Raw genomic sequence first — 20,170 nt, forward strand, 5'->3', positions numbered from 1 at the left:
AAATTTCTAAGCACTTATTGTCATTGTACTTTATGTATTAATAAAATACATATAATAAAGTAACTATTTTCATATTTCTTTATGTATTAATATTTTAATTTGCCTGTTAAGTAGTTCCAAGGAAAAGTAAATATTTAATTGATAAATCCAAACAGTATTGAAAGTAACACAACTAAGTATAGTCCTAAATAGAAAACCACCCTTTAGTGTTTATCTTTCATGATTTAGAAATTATTGCAGGGATCCCTGGGTGGCGCAGCGGTTTGGTGCCTGCCTTTGGCCCAGGGCGCAATCCTGGAGACCCGGGATCGAATCCCACGTCGGGCTCCCAGTGTATGGAGCCTGCTTCTCCCTCTGCCTATGTCTCTGCTTCTCTCTCTTTCTCTGTGTGACTATCATAAATAAATAAAGAATTAAAAAAAAAAAAAGAAATTATTGCACCTAAAATGCTGCCATCCCTGGCCCCAGTGATTATGAGTCCAACATCATTTTTTAATAGATTTTATTTATGTATTCATGAGAAACACACACACACAGAGAAAGAGGCAAAGACCTAGGCAGAGGGAGAAGGAGGCTCCATGGAGGGAGCCCGAGGTGGGACTCGATCCCGGGTCTCCAGGATCAGGCCCTGGGCCGAAGGCGGCGCTAAACTGCTGAGCCACCCGGGCTGCCCCCAACATCATTTTTAAATCCTATCCATGATGTAGATAATAATGTAGTTAAATATTCTGTACCTACCTCTTAGGTACAATTTCTTTCTCTTACAATTTATTTCTCATATCTGCAGTCCTAGCTCAGGTGCTCACCTGGAAACAGTAACTTTATTGCTGGTCTACTTCCAGTATCTTCTCTCAGTATTCCATTTTGATCATCTAAATTATTTATTCAAAGCTTCTCAATTCACTTAGAGGCACAACTTTGATCTTGCCATTACTTACTTAACAACTCCTTGTGGTATTGCAAAATACTTAACTATAATATGTATTAAATGTTTACTGTAAGTTTGGCACTCATCATGCATTTTTTTCATTTATTCATAATATCAAAGTCATTAAGTAGATATTTTTATTACCCTTACTTTACAGATGATAAAACTGAGTCCTAGAAGTAGCCTGACTATAAATCTCTTTAGCAGTGCTAAATGCAAGAGTTGGGAATTAAACAAGGTCTGTCTTAATTTCAAAACCATGTGCTTAAACATTATGTTTTATGTTGAAAACTGAATATTGAATATTTGTTCATATTTAACTTTCTCAAACTTTATTTTTCCCACAGTACAACATTCCCACAGTACAACATTCCCACAGTACAACATACAACATTTTTCCCACAGTATAACATCAACATTGAACAAGTGATTCCAGGGATGCCAGATTGAACTACTTCATGTTCCCCATTTTTATCTTACCTTTTTCCATTTTTAGGACTTCGTCTATTCATTGTCCTGGACTTCCTTTTTTTTTTAGGATTTTATTAATTTATTCAAGAGAGCACAGAGAGAGAGTCAGAGACATAGGGAGAGGGAGAAGCAGGTTCCATGCAAGAAGCCCAATGTGGGCCTCGATCTCGGAACCCTGGGATCATGCCCTGAGCCAAAGGAAGATGCTCAACCGCTGAGCCACCCAGGAGTTCCAGTCTTGGACTTCCTAATAGTCATTCTCCTCATATTCAAACCCTACATATTCTTAAGAACCCACTACAAATTCCAAATGCTCTAGAAGCCATTTCCTATTTCACATCTGAATTACCCTTTCCTCTGAACTATCTTGTCCTTTTAAAAATCTCTTCTGTGTAATGTATATATATATATGTATACACATATTGCTATATATATGATATATATCAATAGTTTTCTTATACTTTATTTTTGTCTATGATGATATGTTCATTTCACTTGTCTATATCCTATGTGAGCTCCTAGAGGACAGATTGTTCATCTGATTTATCTCTATGTTCCTCAAAGCACATAGTATCTTCTCCCTACCAGACATTTAATAAATATTGTTGAAAGAATGGATGCAGCATAGACAAATGCTTCTTTTACTCTGTAAATCTTACTGTATTAACTTCTACTGGCCTAGATCCAAGATGTGTTCAATATCCTTCATGAGCTCTTGTATCCAAGTGCTATAGTCATTTAACTATAGAAGTGATCATTCATTATTCGTAGTTCCATAGAACAATAGCCATTATATCTTGTCTTTTCCAAGTATTCCAGGCTTTATTCTACTACCTACTATCATTATCATTCACTTAACACTAACTGAAGGACAATACCAGAAAGCTTATGCAGTATAACTAATACTATTTCAATTCAGATATTACCTGGAGGTTATCATCCAGCATTAGAAGGAACCTGGAGGACTTTGAAAATGTCAAGAACTGAGCTTAGGTTCTAATTGGGTTAGAGTAAAGCAATAGAATAAAAATAATATAAAAATAAAATGATAATGTGCAATGAGTTAGTGACAATAGAAGTGACTTCCTATATTCTTTGTTTAACATGGACTAACAACAGGTGTATCACAGTAGGTCTCTTCTCTTGACTTCTGGCATTTGAGCTTAAAATCATGAAATTCAACTTAGGTATATATGGGAAATGGGAAATAACAATCCTCTTATAATAATATCACTCTTGGGATCCCTGGGTGGCTCAGCGGTTTAGCGCCTGCCTTTGGCCCAGGGCGCGATCCTGGAGACCCAGGATCGAATCCCACATCAGGCTCCCGGTGCATGGAGCCTGCTTCTCCCTCTGCCTATGTCTCTGCCTCTCTCTCTCTCTGTGAGTGTGACTATCATAAATAAATAATAATTAAAAAATATCACTCTTAAAATAATATCACAGTCTCTGGAGGGTTCTAAACCATCTAGATGTTCAAAAGTTAGCAACATGTTTTGTTAGGTCTAGATCTATGAGCTTTCTATTTCTATTTCTATTTCTATTTCTATTTCTATCTTAATTTCTTACCTTGAGTGGATTTTTAAATTTGTCATGCTTAAACCAAAACTTTAGGTGAGCATTTCAAATGTTTTCGATATGTTTAAATCTTGAAATAATTATAGCCTCTGAAAAGTGCTCCCAAAACACAGAACAAATACAACGCTCTTTTTTTTTTTTTTTTTTTTTTTTTTCTCCTCAGGTGTATATGCCTCTTTTAAACCAAAATTCTAGCCAGGTCTTTGTGTCAATCCAAACAGTAAGTTCCATTTGAGATTATAAATGTAATTCAAAACTAATCTGCATTCTGAGTTTACCTATTACAGAATATTCTTTTGTCATTTTTATATTATCATAGGAATATTGTCATTTGTAATGTATTTTTCAAAACTATTATTAGTCACAAAGCAATATTACATGCTATAAGCAGTCTTAAGTATTCTTATAATGATAGATGCTATAGCAACAAATAGAATAGAAATTGGTTAATATTAATGATTTCAGTCTTTGATTATAAAAATAGAATCACATTCTACATATTATCAATTCAAAATGTCTTATTGCATTATATAAGGGATTACTTTTTCTTGGAAACCATAAATCATGAATTAAAATTAATATATTATAGGACCGTAGATAGATAATCCTTAAGCTAAAATTTGAAATGCCTCATTTATGTTGCTAAATGTTATTTTTACATTAAGATTCATTCCAGCTGTTTGACATATTTAAACTGAAATAAATATTAAGTATTTACAACTTTCAAAATAAGTTAAGCAAAGATTTTTTGTCATCTTAGGTTCTTTGACTACTGAAGTTGTTACAATAACAAAATAATAATTTTATTAAAAATCAGATAAAATGCCAACACTAGTATGTCACCTCCAGCCACTAAAGAAAGAACTATTTTGTAAGAATTTAAGAATCTCATCACTGGGACGCCTGGGTGGCTCAGCGGTTGAGCATCTGCCTTGGGCTCAGGGCGTGATCCCCGGGGTCTGGGATCGAGTTCCACATTGGGCTCCTTGCAGGGAGCCTGCTTCTCCCTCTGCCTGTGTCTCTGCCTCTCTCTGTGTCTATCATAAATATATAAGTGAAACCGAAAAAAAAAAAAAAAGAATCTCATCACTGCTGTACTATCACCTGACATGCTTATTTTTTTCTCATTTGTAAAGTGCCTGCCTACATAGAAAGGTGACATGACAATAATAGCTAGCACTTAATAATTCTATGTGTTATGAACTGTTTTAATGTTTCTCCTATGTTAATTCCTATGTTAATTATCCTACGGCCTGGCCTTGCCTTGCCTGTGAAAATAACCTTCTCTTAATCAACTCTATTAAGTGGCTTTTGATCAGAAGTATCTTCACTGGATTCTTAATTTCCAAAATAGTACTCCTATGACCATTCCACAGATAACTATGCCTTATTATCCGAAATTAACAGTCCTTGCTATGACTATTCTAGGTTTTATTCTGGTAATTGAACTCAACCTTCTATCACAAAACCTAAAATCTGGTCATCTTTCAAACCTATTCAAATGCTCAAATGATATTTTCCAGCCATTACACACCACCTTCCACTACTCATAAATTTATCAGCAAGTCAAAAATCAGTACCACTATTACTAGATTTAATCTGATTAGAACCAAAATTCACCTACTTCCAGATTAAAACTTCCACATTAATCTGATAACAAATATCTGATTCAACTACATTTTTCTTCTTTATCCCATTAATCTTAAGCTTACTCCTATTTAATTTATACATTAACCTTCATAATAACCAGAACATTGATGAGTAGAAGTCAGCCAAGTCAGAACCACCAGTCAAGTCTCACATCTACACAACAGAGCAACTCCTATAGCTTCCTCAGAAATAACTTACTTACATCCCAATCCATTAAATTCAAACATAATTTCCATTTTACCCTTTTTCAAGGTATAAAAGATCACTATAACCTCTATCAACAATTCTAAAAAAAAAAAATCCTCAGGATGGTCATATTAGAGGGTCAATTTTCAGAATAATGTTTACTAAGCCAAAGCCCTTATTTAACCAAAAATGACCAATATCTGTCATTCCTGAAATAAATTACTAAATAAATTTAAAAATATTAAACATAAAAAAGATCCACCAATATTGGTTAGAATTCCACAACCAATTCCACCACTCACAAGCAACCCTAGTCCACCATAAATAGGTGAAGTTTTCAAAGAAAAACCTGGAAAGTAATCACAAAACTAGTTCTTAAAATAAATATATGTCATCGATTTTCTCATGTGAAATTTGACCATAACCAATGACATGAAAAATCACCACTGTATTTCAACTATAAGAATTAAAATTTTTTAAAAAATTAAAGAATGATAATAACATCTGAAAATCCCACTCACTAATCAAGATTATCAACAACTCATTCATTGACCTACCAGCCCCATCAAAAGTCTCTCAGTCACTGGATCCTTTTAGGAATGTGTTTAGTCTTATAAATTTTAACAGGATTATTCCTAGCTATACAGTATACATCAGATATAATAACTGCCCTTTCATCAGTAAACTATATACACAAATTATGGATGAATTATCTGATATATACACACCAATAGAACCTCCATATTTTACATCTGACTACTCACTTATGTAGAGTGAGCCTATACTACAGATATTATAGAGAATATAGATATTATCTTCTTAGAAAGATGAAATATTAGAATTATTCTATTATTCACAGTAATAGCCACAGCAATTATAGATTATCCCAACCTGAGGCAAAAATCCTTCGGAGGATCAACAGTCATCACTGGTATTACAGGCCCTACACTGTCACTAGTCAAGTAGAAAGAATCCAAGGAGGATTATCAGCTGAAAAAGGTAGTACTTCCTGATTTTTCACTTTTACTTCATCCTCCTATTAATCATCTCAGCCAAAGTAGTCATATACTTATTATTTCTCCAATCAATGGGATCTAATAAACTATCAGGAACTTCACTCAACAAAGACAAAATTCCATTCCAGCATTATTAAACAATCGGACATCCAAGGATTTTTATTCCTAATTTTTGGGTTATCCAATTTAGTATTATTTTCACCTGATCTTCTGGGAGACCTAAACAATCTCTGGCCAGTCTTCTCAATAGTCCCACACACATCAAGCTAGAATGATATTTCTTATTCACCTACTCAATCCTATGGTCCATCCCTAATAAATTAAACAACATGTTAGCCCTTATTTTCTTCACCACAATCCTGGCAATCATCCCTGTACTTCATATATCAAAACAACAAAACATCATATTCTAGCTCCTCAGTCATTGTCCTATTCTGATTACTTGCAGCAGATCTGTCGACACTAACATGAAATGAAGGACAACCAAATGAGTATCCATTCATCATGATTAGCCAACTAGCATCAATAATGTATTTTCTCTTTATTCTCATATCAATTACAAGCATTATTGAAAAACCCTTCTAAATAAAGAGTTTTGTAGTATATTTATTACTCCGGGTAAATCAGAAAAGAAGAATAATATTTATCCTAAAGACTCAAGGAAGAAACTCCAGCTCCACCATCAGCAGCCAAGGCTAAAATTCTATTTAAACTACTGGAAACCTGTGCATGAAAAGTGAAGCATTTTTATCATGTACTATATCAGTATTAAAAATAAATCATCTACTGGGGTGCCCAGGTGGCTCAGCGATTTAGCGTCTGCCTTTGGCTCAGGGCCTGATCCTGGATTCGGGATCGAGTCCTTCATCGGGCTTCTTGCATGGAGCGGGCTTCTCCTCCCTCTGCCTGTATCTCTGCCTCTCTTTCTGTGTCTCTCATGAATAAATAAATAATCTTTAAAAAATAAATCCTATATCATTCCATAACTATGTAATTTATACATCCAGTGGTCGCATGTGTTAGTACACATATATATTGTGGTCGCATGTGTTAGTACACATATATATTCTACATAATATAAACTATGTATAATCACTCTTTAACAGCTTATCCCATGCATATAAGGGTGTGCATTATTGATTTTGCAAAATACATAAAATGGTATATCATGCATACAATTATAAATCCTATGAATATCTACAGCAAAATTAACATGATTAATATTACATAGCACATAATATTATTGGTTGGATATACCCCATTAAGTCAAATTATTACCAGACAACATGCCTATCATAACTGATAACCACATTTAATTATGAATCTTCAAGAAACCTTTCTACAAATGTGTCCCTCTTCTCTCTCTCTGGGTCCATAACATTTGGTGGTGTCTAGAAATTAACTATGTCTGACATTTCATTCTTACTTCAGGACCATGTCACCTAAAATCGCCCACTCTTCCTTTTTAAATAATATTTCTCAATGCACTAATGACTAATTGGTCCATGCCCACATATAACTGTCATGCATTGCATTTGGCAATCTTTCTTTCTTTTTTTTTTAATTTTTGGAATGCTATGCCTTAGCTAAAGCTATCAAAGGCCTTAACATAGTCAAGCAAACTGTAACTAAGCTTAAACTGAGTATTACTTACCATCATTATAAACCATAAGGTATAATTCAGTCAATGATTACCGGACATAGAAGAACCTGTGTATACACATACATACAAGCTTATCAAATAAATTATTACCTTAGCACACTCTTTAACCTGCATAAACCTTATACTGTATGTATTTATTAGCTATCTCACCAAATCACAAAAACAAGATTAATTATATATATGTAAAGCTTATCTTTCATCTCATATATATTTTAATGATAGCTAAAATATTCAAACTCCTGATCCTACAAATGAAAACTCTATTCAAGATGATCTTAAAACTTTCCCACTGATACCAACATGCTACTTTAATCCATAAAGTAACCACAGATAGACATCTTCCTGGGTTGGATTTTTTTTTTAAATCAAAATCAGAGTATATTAAACTAAAAAATAAATTAAGTATGTTCAAAATTCTTTTTTTTGAGCTTGATTTTATTTACTTATTTGTTTAATAATAAATTTATTTTTTATTGGTGTTCAATTTGCCAACATACAGAATAACACCCAGTGCTCATCCCATCAAGTGCCCCCCTCAGTGCCCGTCACCCATTCACCCCCACCCCCCACCCTCCTCCCCTTTCACCACCCCTAGTTCGTTTCCCAGAGTCAGGAGTCTTTATGTTCTGTCTCCCTTTCTGATATTTCCTACCCATTTCTTCTCCCTTCCCTTCTATTCCTTTCCACTATTATTTATATTCCCCAAATAAATGAGAACATATAATGTTTGTCCTTCTCCGACTGACTTATTTCACTCAGCATAATACCCTCCAGTTCCATCCACGTTGAAACAAATGGTGGGTAACCACAAATGTTGGAGAGGATGCAAGATTCTTGACCCTAACAGAGAAGAATATTCAACAAGTAATTCCACTATCTATAAATTTGCTATTTAAAAGTATAAATCCCAGTAGATAGGGATCCTCAGTACCTCACCCACTTTGCCATTCTTTTATCCTTACTTTTTCTACTTAATCCACTAAGCCTTCTTTCAATTAATACTACTATGAAGCTCTTGCCTTCCATTGGAACTTTGCAAATGCTACCACCTCTGTTTAGAATATGATCTCCTCTAGTTTCCTCTGTGCTTTTCACTTGTTGAACATATGTTTATCTGTTAGTTCACATGTTGACCAGCCAACTTGTTTCCTCCAAATTCACTTCAGGCAACTCTGCTTACAGCTATTATGGGATTGCATAACTGTCCCCCTAAGTATGTATATAAGGCTATACTGACACAATTAATAGTAATTTTTTAGTTCATGTTCTTTCTCACTAGAGTCCAAGTGCCATGAAAAAAAAAAAAAAAAAGAACCGTGCTAATTTTAGGGCTTCCATAGTGTCCCACGTGCTTAAGGACAAGGTTTGTGTCTACTATTGTGTAGCTGTCCCCAATTTTTATTGTAGGATGAAATAATCCGTGTACACAAAATAAGAACAAAGCTTGCTGCTCTTTCTACATTTTTAAGTTCTGTCCACGACTCATTGCTTGTTTTTTGACTTCCTCTCTATATAGGTCAATTCATCAAACAGATGAATCAAACAAAATATTCAATGAGTGTTTAATTGCTATTAATTATGTCTTGATTTTCACACTCAAAAAAATGTATAGCTTTTTTATTTTTATCATCTCTAATAATTTTCTCTCCAACCTGTATCTTGAAGGTTCCAAATAAGTCTCCCCTATTAGGATACCAGCCTTCTTTCCATAGTAAATGAGATATTAAGTTACTTTCATTTTTATCACAGAGATATTAAGTTAAATAAAGAAAATAATGCGTACCATTGGTACATTATCTTTAATAATAAATCTAAATGCCTCTGTATTTCATTGAAAGACTATATACTACAGGAAAATAGATCATGTATTAATACATTTTATAATTGTCATTGCTAACTAATTGTTCATTAACATACACCGTCAAAATTTCCAAAGGAAAGATAAAAGGCCCATGCGCCGTTATACCAAACCCACCAATATAAAAAAAGGGACTCTCTGCGATGCAAGCTAAAAATTTTTATAGCAGAAAGAAGGAAGGGCAATCATTGCATCACTACTTTCTTTTCCTGCTAAAAGCCAGATTGTTCTCCTGGTGTAGTTTTCTAGAGCTCTTTCTTTTTGGCCCAGTTTTACATGACTTAAACAGTAAGGCTGATGCAACTTCCCTAGAGAGAGAACTTCCTACAGTTTAATAGGTCTCCTTATTAGGATGCTTTTCCCTGTTGATCAGCCGTTGTACATATTCATTATGTAATTTCTTTATATTACATACGGTCATTATCTGGAAACAAAATGTTCAAAGCTCTAATTCATAATGTTTATGATAGTTATAATTTATTATTATTTATTACTAAAAGCAATAGTTTATTACTACTATTAGTAGTACCATTAGGAAATACTCTAAATGCTATGGGCTTGACTTGACATTAATTAATTAATTAAAAAAGGAATAAAATGCTAGCAAATACAAATGTGTAAATAACACATGCTAAGGAATTATCAACTTAATTAGATAGGGAGACCTGGTCCTTCATCATTTCATTTTATTAAAATAATGCTTCATTTTTCCTGACTAGTCAGTATTTTTTTTGAAAATTATTTGTTAACTTATTCTTCTGAATATAACAGAATTAGAATTATGGATTTATGACACAATAGTGAACTGCAATCAGAGGCATGACAATAAAAGAACAGTTCTCCATTCACTGAACTGCATTTAAATATAAATCCAAAAGAATGTTGCCTGAAACACAAACAGGGAACAATGTTCCCTGTTCAGCAGAACATAAAGCTGATTATGGAAAATGATTTGGTCAGTGAAAGAGTTGAATACTATTAAGAAACAAAGATGCTAGATAACAGGAGTACAATTAATTTATGATCAGTTTAATTATTTTTAATAATAGTTCAACTTCACAAGTACTTCAGAGGCACTGAAATGTGATAAAATTATATTAAGAACACATAACCAGGTTGATATAGAATTTCAAAACAAAGGATTTTTTATAGCTGCATAACTTCTAATATAAACAATATTATGACACATATTATGTAACTGTATTATGTAAATATCTAGATATTCAAAATTTTATTTTCTTAACAAAAAAATTCCATTTCATTGACCATATATTTCAGTGTTTTGATATACAATGTATAAAGTATATCACTTACTTCTATTAAGGCACATAATATCAATAATTATAATTGCAATTATTTATTCATGGTTGGAAAATAGGTTCTGACAATTTCTTCATCAACTTTGTAAGCCTCTGCCACATATTTAGTAAGAAATTATCCTTTGAACTGTTTTATCATGGGGCTGTGCTCCAGATTATAATTGCTTTGATCAAAACTGTCCTTTAACTTGTAGCTGAATAGTAATTATCATCAGGAGGTCCTACACACGGTACAATAGCAATTTGAATTTAAGTTTGTAGAAAATTCTATAAAAAGCAAATAAAAGGATAAGGTATCTAAAGTTTGAAGTAGGTAGTTGAGGTTAACAACTTTGACTTCTCATCAAAATTTGCTGAAAATTTTTGAAATAGTACAAAGTAAAGTTGCCAAGATGCTAAAACTTGAGCTAATGGCAGCTTTCTAAACATATTTTACCAAAGTCCTTGGGAAATCAACAATCTACAGTAAATATCAGGATGACAAACTCTTCCAGGTTGTAACTGACTAACTCAGTAGGTAATTTGCAGAGAAAAAATGAGAGAAGTCTTCTCTAAGTATAAGTCTCATCAATTTCTTTATAGGTTCTTCATGGGTAGATTATCAACTAAATGTTACACATATTTAGATATTAAAAATATGGCCTGAAAAGTCACTAACAAGTAAACAAAAAAATAGTTTGCTGATTCCATATCTTCACACATTCTATTTCTGATGGCACTGAATATTACCCAACTTATTATGTTTTATCCTATGAGACACAAAACCAAATCTTGTATGTTTTATCAAGTGCTTTAACAGGCATTATATTGTTTGATATACCACATTTACCATATTTGCACAATTGTGAAATTATTTTGAAAATTTAGTTTGTCAGCCAACGTATATTTATTGAACACTTTTTTCTTAGCCTGGTAATGTGCTAAGTCTGGGATATTTACTCAGTCTCTCACATCATGGAGTTTAGTGATCTAGTTGGGTGGTTTAGTCAGAGGGATATATAATACAAAAATAATTATAGATAATTAAATAATTTCAAGTTTGCAAAATGAGGCAGGAAAAGGAAAGCTTAACCTTAAAAAGGTTAAGAAAGCAAAGCTTAACCTTATTTTCTTATTTTCCCAAGGAAATATATCCAAGAAAATATTGATTCAGAACTCAAACTTACATGTACAACTTTATCCCTCTGTACTACATTGCACCTAGAATCTCTACACCAAACCCGTGTTGTGACCTCATGTGAGAGCAGAGCATCAGCTGGTGAGGGGAATAAGGGAAAATCAGCCACTTCTATCAGTCTCTCCCTAAAGCATTAAGCCACCAAAATTTTAAGACCTATTTTTAAAACAACTATATAGTACTGATATATTATGGTACTTCTTAGAAAATAGTTCCAATAGCAGTTTCTGACATATTTTGATATATTTAGGAATTTACATAAAAGAAAGACAACTTTCTTGGGCCATAGACACTGAAATTTTATACATATTTAGATATTAAAAATATGGCCTTCATTCTCATAACCTTAATTAGTTGTTTTCATGAAAACAGGAGCTATGCATTTCTGATCCCTGTAATCCCTTCCAGTGCTTCAAAGGCTGGTGAATTGCAGGCATTTCAGTTCCTTCAAATGAGTGAAAAACTAAAATAGAGTGTAAGAAAAGGAAAAACATAAAATGAAGAATTATATGCCAATTGGAGGAAAAGTAGAAAAAGATTTGAGCAAAATGATTATTCAAGACCCTGGTGACCCATTAATACAATACCTGTGTGTGTTGATGTTAAAGAGAAGGATTTTGGTGTTTTCTTCACTCCGTATCAGAATAAACTGTCATCATTTGTATGTTCTTACAATTGCTGCATGTTTAATCTATCTGCAGTAGGAATATTCCAGCTTAACAGCAAAGCACAGTAGTACATTTAAACAGTCCTTTAGAGACTGTGTTTTGTGATAAGCAGGGAGTTTTTGTTGGTTTGGTGGGTTTGGTTTTTGTTTTTGTTTTAAGATTTTATTTATTTGAGAGAGAGAGCGCATGAGCAGAGTGAGGGGCAAAGGGAGAAGCCTACTCACAGCTAAGCAGAGAGCCCAATGTGGGGCTCAATCCCAGGACTCCTGGATCATGACCTGAGCCAAAAGCAGCCACTTAACTGACTGAGCCAGGCATCCCAGGAGGGAGATTTTTACTTTACTTATGTCAAAGAAGAAAGAAAAAGGATGAGATGAGAGAAAGAAGCATAGAACCTGGGATATTTAAATAATGGAGAAGAATTTTTCAAATTATGCTTTGCTGGGATGATAATGATGATGACAATGATGATAATAATGATGACGATGGTGATTTATACTTAAAACCTATTAAGTTACACCATTTATTATAATAACTATTTTCTGCTACAAAGCATTTCCAAGAACTCAAAGAGAATTTCATACTGAAAATTTATGAGAATTACAGGGCATATTTTTCCTAGAATGATAAGATTTGCAACAATGAAATATTGTGGAAATTTCTGAAAATAGGATCTTATCTTGTTTGAAGAAAAATAAAAAGCCTGTGTTCCTAATAAAAGTTAAATTGACGAACCTTAGAGTAAATCTTAAGGTTGTTAAGCTATTCACTTTCCTTGAAGGCAGGACTTCTTTAAGTTCTCATTGACCTCTTATCATGGGAATATTTGGTAAGGCTAATATTATTTCTGTGGTAGACAGAATTCTAAGAACAGCTCCCAATGACTCTTACCTTCACCCTTGAGTGTTGGTGGATTTTTTGAATGATGATATATTATCTAAGATGCTATATTATAAAGCAAAAGGGAAATAATTTGAGTGGGTTCAATGTAATCCCATAAACACATAAAAGAAACTTTCTCTGGCTGGTGGTAGAAGGAAAAGTCAGAGAAATCTGAAGTACTGGATGAATTTGGCAGGCCCTTCTTGGCCTGAATTTGGAGAGGACCACATGTAAGGATTGGACACTAGGCAGTGATTCCAATTTGACAGCCATTGGAAAAAAAAAAAAAGTTATATATACACAGGCATGTGCAAACATGAAATTTTCCAAAATAATTCAGCACCAAATTTGAATCATGTAAATAGGAGGCTTCTCTAGACATCTAGAAAATCTTATTTTGGTATTAAATAAATGAATATGGTATAATATCTAGAAATATATTACATATAAATATGCTATAATTATAAATAACCATAATATCTAGAAAACAATTCTGAGCCAGAAACGGTTTATTTAATTTAATCTTTCTTGCTTTTTTAAAGGTTATTTCTTTTCAGACTATAATCAATAGAAGTATAACACATCCTTTTTATTAATTGAGTCCAGTTAGTAAAACCACAGAATAACTTCTTATTTTATTCCTAATAGTCTGATTTTTACTCATATCTCACTTTTTTTAATCAAATGTGAATAATGTCAGAAAACTACCACACTAAACAAAACAAAACATGAATAATTACTGATATTTGTATTCCATCTTACAGGTTCTAAAGAACTTAATCCCAAATCCATTTTGCAATTAGAAGGGATATAATTAAATTAGCAAAACACTTTTACATACAATATTTACTACTGAAATAATCTCTGTACCTTCCTCTCAGTTTTGGTAGTAGATCTAAAACTATTCTAAAATGTAAGGTCTTGGGCACCTGGGTGGCTCAGTGGTTGAGCATCTGCCTTCGGCTCAGGTGGTGACCCCGGGGTCCTGGGATCGAGTCCCACATCGGGCTCCCCACAGGGAGTCGGCTTCTCCCTCTGCCTGTGTCTCTGCCTCTCTCTCTCTGTGTCTCTCATGAATAAATAAATAAAATATTTTTAAAAATAAAATTATATTAAAAATAAGGTCTTAAAATGAACAAACAAACAAAAAACACACAAAAAGTAGGGATAAGACACTCCTTAGAGCCTTAGGAAAAAATAAATTCCCAGGGTGCCTGGGTGGCTCAGTAGGTTAAGCATTTGCATTGGCTCAGGTCATGATCCCAGGGTCCTGGGATTGGGCCCTATGTGGGGCTCCCTGCTCAGCGGGGAGTCTGCTTCTCCCTCTGTCCTTCCACCTTGTTCGTGCGTGCTCTCTCTTTCTCTCCCTCTCTCAGATAAATAAATTTTAAAAAAATTAAAATTAAGGGATGTGTGGGTGGCTCAACAGTTGAGTGTCGTCTGCCTTTGGGCGTGATTCTGGAGTCCTGGGATGGAGTTACACATGGGACTCCCTGCATGGTGCCTGCTTCTCCCTCCGCTTGTGTCTCTGCCTCTCTCTCTGTGTCTCTCATGAATAAATAAATAAAATCTTTAAAAATTAAAATTAAAAAAATGAATAGATTCTCTTTCCTAAAAATTGAAAGTGATATTTGAAACATATAGTAACTAATCACTAATTCCATGTGTCACCAAGATCAACTCATGTTTGCCTGTTTCTTTCCCTAGAATTGAGATGAAACATAAGAACATCTACTATTTTCAGAGTATGATTTTGAATTCTTTATAGTTCAGTTTTAAGTTACTAAAATGATTCTACAACTGTCAAATTCATGCATAGGCAGCAGTTTAACAAAGTTCTTTAGAATACCAACTAAATATTTTATGAGATGTATAAAATTGTAATAATGGGTATATTAAAATTTCATTTAAATAAGATAAATTCAGCCAACAATTATGCCTTATTTTTCAATTCAGATTTGGTTTTTTATTCCCAATTATTTTTTTATTATCATGGAATCTAAAATATATATCACATATGGAACACTATTAGTGTTTTATATCGGAAATAAACTATTCTTGAGACTAAGTAACTAAAAAAAATATTTTCTCCCTTTTCTTTTAATTTCTAATAGAATCCAATTTAATCTAATTCAACAGATTGGTGGAAAGCATTAAGCAGACACATTCTGAAGAATATTCAGTCCAATTCATGTTTTTTTTTACTGTGATAATTACAACTGAGTGTATCAATAGAATGGTTAGCTTGAGGCTTGAGCAAATAAACCAACTCATATTCTGCTCTCTTAGAAAATAACATTGTTATTTGATTCCTGTTCTTGCAGTAGCTTCACTAATAACAAACAATATTATTTTCCTCTTAGTGTGGTTTATCTTTAAGACTAAACTTGCCATTAGAAAACTATCCTAATTTAAAAAAAAAAAATATATATATATATATATATATATAATTGCAGGAAATAGCCAAAACTTAAAGTAGAAAGGACGAGCAGAGTTTCTGTCCATTTTTTCCCCAAAGGGAATAAACCTATTTATATTGAAGATAAAATCACCCTATTTTTTAAAAACCATGTTAAAATTGACCACTAGTAAAGTGAATGGAAGCTTTGGATTCACTTCATTAGGGATTTAATATAGGGTTGGGACAGGGCAAAATAATGAAGCAATAGTCTTAAAAGTCAAGATTAAATCATTGATTTGTTACTTGAAAACATGAGGATTAGTTGCTTCAGGATGGCCTGTGGCAAATCATCAGAGAAGAAAATCTTAAACTATTAGAAAGAATTAGTCTATTACTTTACAAATTGACAACAGTCAAACTTTATTGCTTCTTTTTTTTCTTTACTTCCAACTTCCATCATAATTAAAGCTAACCAGAACAAAAGAAACAATCATAGCAGTAAATGTTCTTGAATTTTATAAGACATGGTCCAGAGTTTCTTAGCACCATTGGATTTTATTTCTGTTACTTAACAGAATTTATTGGTATAATTTTGAAACTAAGAAGTTTCCTTTATTGCATACTTTTAGCCCTTGAAGATATTGCTTTAAATACAGCATTTAGTCTAGTGCAAACTAATATTCTACAATAAAATCAGTTTTTATAATAGTGGAAACCAAATCTACTGAATTTTATCACAACTGATGCAAAGATTTGCTTTGTGGCAATAAGGATTTGTGTAGAGTTTTCTTTAGGAAGAGTAAAGATGATTTTTATGTTTTTACCATTAAGATACTTTTTGTATTTCTAATATCCCCCTTAATATCTGCCTTTATTTAAATGTTAAGATTGTACTTACAAGAAAAAGCAGCAACTTTTGGTGAATTCAGAATGTTCTTCATATTGTTAAATTCAAATAATTAATATGAGACATTTGGTATTTATTTTTTGGCTATGACCTGGTTAAGAACAAAGGAAGAGGAAAATGACAACTTGGGTTTGGGGAAATAAAAAAACTGCTTAGTAAACTACAAAATTCTCAAAAGCAGAATTTTGATGACAAAAAGAAAAAAGAGATTTCAAAATAATATAGGATATCTTTTATATAAAACTTAAACTCAAGAAAGAGATCATATATTGCTTAATTATTTAAACAATTCTCATGAACTGGAATTATAAACATAAAAATCAAGATAGAATAAATAAAATATGAGGTTGGAATGAAATAGAGGTTTCAATATTCTTTGATGGCATATCAGATTTTTTTTATATTCTATGTATTATCTTTGTCAGATTTAGAATTTTTTTTAAATTTTTAAAAAAGATTTTATTTAGTTATTCATGAGAGACACAGAGAGAGAGAGAGAGAGAGAGAGAGAGGCAGAGACACAGGCAGAGGGAGAAGCAGGCTCCATGCAGGATGCCTGCGTGGGACTCCATCCAGGGTCTCCAGGATCACACCTTGGGCCGAAGGCAGGTGCTAAACTGCTGAGCCACCCGGGCTGCCCTAGAATATTTTTATAGTAATTTTTTCTTATTTTCTTCTTTGTACATAGCCATTTGTGAGGAATGCACAAAACTACTCTCACTTCTGATACTAAGTTCAAGTTCAGGGATTCTTAAAATACGCTTAAATATTCCACTAGAGAGGACTCAACTCACTGAGAGCTGTTATATTAAGATTGGTCAAGGGAAGAAGTGCATAATGCAGAGTCTAGGAAAAGTACTAAATTCAGAGCTTCTATTGTCCTCTCCCATGAGATAATGGACAGTCTTACTTTCAGGAGATCAGTGTGGAACAATATGCTGGAGTCTTGCCAAACAGGGAAGGTCTCCTGAGCCTTGGTATCCAAAATCTTTACCAAGACTCCATCACATAAACAACTATTTTGCCATTCAACGGGCAGATATCTGTTTCCACCTCCTCAGGAGATCTAACTGATACCACATATCCAAATTACCCTCCCAAAATCACATTGTTACTATCTAGGTGGTTGGAGCCCCACACCCACCCACGCACCCCCCACCCCCCGGCAAACAAAAACACTCCCATCAAGGGTGACATTCCAAGGATTTAGAAATTATCTTCCAGAAGTACAGGGCAAAGACTACACCTCTTTTTGATCAAAGTTAAATTGTTTACTACACAACATCCTAAAAAATGCAAGAGAACTTCCCATAATTCTGCCATTTGCCATCAGCTGAGCATTCATGGACAACTGGTCTAAGGGGTTTTGGCCTAAGGTTCCTGTTCCAGTGGTAAATAATTAAACATTTCACTTTTTAATGTCTTTATTTATAAGAAACAGCTTCAGAATTAGTAAGGACAAGAATTTTGGATTTGAGAAATTATGCATAAATAACACTTGTTAGTTGTTTTTTATTGTTGTTGTTTTGGGCTTTTTTTGGGGGGCTAAAATCACATTATTATTTCATACTTTTTAATAAGATACTTCTAAAGGACAGGAGAAGTTTTATCATCTAATTCTGATTTTTTTTTCCTCTTCCTTTTTCTAACCTCTGTCTTTCCCTTTGTCTCTAATTCACATACATTAATTAGTCTTTGTAGAATGAAAAGTCACATCTCAAGGGTTGATCTTTTGTTCTACTCTAAGTAGATTCAGTTCTTAATTAGAAAATGCTTTCACTGGTCTTCTGCATCAAAGAAGGCAACAGAAAAAAGAGTTGGAAAAATAGACTGAAAACATTTAGCCTGGAATTTAAGAGATTACATAAACTAGTATTTTCTTAGAATCAAATAAGTTCATAAAAGCTAAATATCTGGGGTCCACAGAGAAATTGAAAATACATGCTACATGTTTTTTTTCCCCTTGTTTAAGTGAATCAAGTCAAATATATTAATATATTAGAAAAAATGCTTATTGTCATCAAGTTGACATTATCAGTTAATGCTTATCAGGTATTTTTATATGTGACTAAATTGAATAATCATGTCTTCCCTTTCTCACACGCTAGAATAATTTTTAAAAAATTTCAATTGCAATCTGAAAATTTTAAACCTCAATAAGTATTTAAATATTGAACTGAGCTGTTAGAATTTCTTTCTCTTGTGTGCATAGAAACACCTGATAAATTTAAATGGTTTGACAGATTTGTTAAGTCTCTGTGGATGGAAGGACTAAAGACCTCCCAAGGTATCTTCTACAATTGCCTACCTTTGAAAAAATCTATGATGTATTAAGAAACCTGAAGTAGAAATGAAGATTGATAGAGAATAAGAAAGCTGATATTAAGCTAGTAGACTTCAACAGCCTGTGCTGATGAATTGTCAGTATTTGTAATTCATCAGGGATTTTACAAGAAAAGGGCCCTTGTATGTTCTTTGAGGGCTCCTACTACAATACAAATAAATCTGTAGGATTTTAAGGTCCAAGGTAAAAGGACACTAAATACACTGACTTTGAATCCAGACCTTCTTCCCAAAGAAAAAGACTGGCACAGAATCTATTATCTCCTAAGAGCTATTCAGTAGATATCTGTCAAATAAAATAAAAGAACAGAACTGCTGGTTATGAAGTCATTTAAATACCACTATATTTAAGAAAGAGTAAAACTGTCCCTTGTTGGCTTTTAAATATTTCTTGCAATTCCTACATATGTAGAATATTATCCTATACATATAGGCTATACAATGCTATGCCATATATATATATATATATATACTATTAAGTTTTTAAATAAGCAGTATTAAATTAAATTGTATAGAGAAAAACAAAACAGCATAAATCTAGTAATGTACTTTCAGATATATTTTTTTTATTCTGAAAATAATGTCAAAAAGTAAAACTGCAAGGCTATATACATTTGCTCTTCAGATAACTAACACAGTTCTAGGTGATTGCAGACAGCTACTACTTTATTCTTAAACTCAGCTACTCTATTTGTTAAAATTCATTTTATATCAGGAAGAGATCAAGTGCAGTAAAAGAATAATACATTTATAAATAAAATAATGATTGATATAATTATAAAGAAAATTTAAAATAGTGACTATTATGTAGTTAGTTGCAGCACTATTATTTTGTTTTATTTTTTTTTAAGATTTATTTATTTATTCGTGAGAGACATTGAGAGAGAGAAGCAGACACAGGCAGAGGGAGAAGCAGGCTCCTCCCAGGGAGCCTGACATGGGACTTGATCCCGGGTCTCCAGGATCATGCCCTGGACTGGAGGTGGCGCTAAACCGCTGAGCCACCCAGGTCGTCCAGTATTATTATTTTATAATAAAAGTCAATGTATTTCAAATTAAACAATTACATTGTACCTACTTTTGGCAATTTTTCCAGCACACTTTAGGCATTTGGGGCCTTTTG

The 20,170-nt window shown here is 33.1% G+C and overlaps 1 long non-coding RNA gene and 1 pseudogene across 1 annotated transcript in view; one reads left to right on the plus strand and one right to left on the minus strand.

Annotated features, from left to right (window-relative positions):
- Positions 1–20,170, minus strand: part of LOC144307220 (uncharacterized) — a 65,340-nt gene that overhangs the window by 21,942 nt on the left and 23,228 nt on the right. The gene's annotated exons all lie outside the window — the stretch shown is intronic.
- Positions 4,339–6,414, plus strand: LOC144307114 (cytochrome b-like; annotated as a pseudogene).

The sequence above is a fragment of the Canis aureus genome, chromosome 38 (assembly GCF_053574225.1).
Source record: "Canis aureus isolate CA01 chromosome 38, VMU_Caureus_v.1.0, whole genome shotgun sequence".
Classification (NCBI taxonomy): domain Eukaryota; kingdom Metazoa; phylum Chordata; class Mammalia; order Carnivora; family Canidae; genus Canis; species Canis aureus.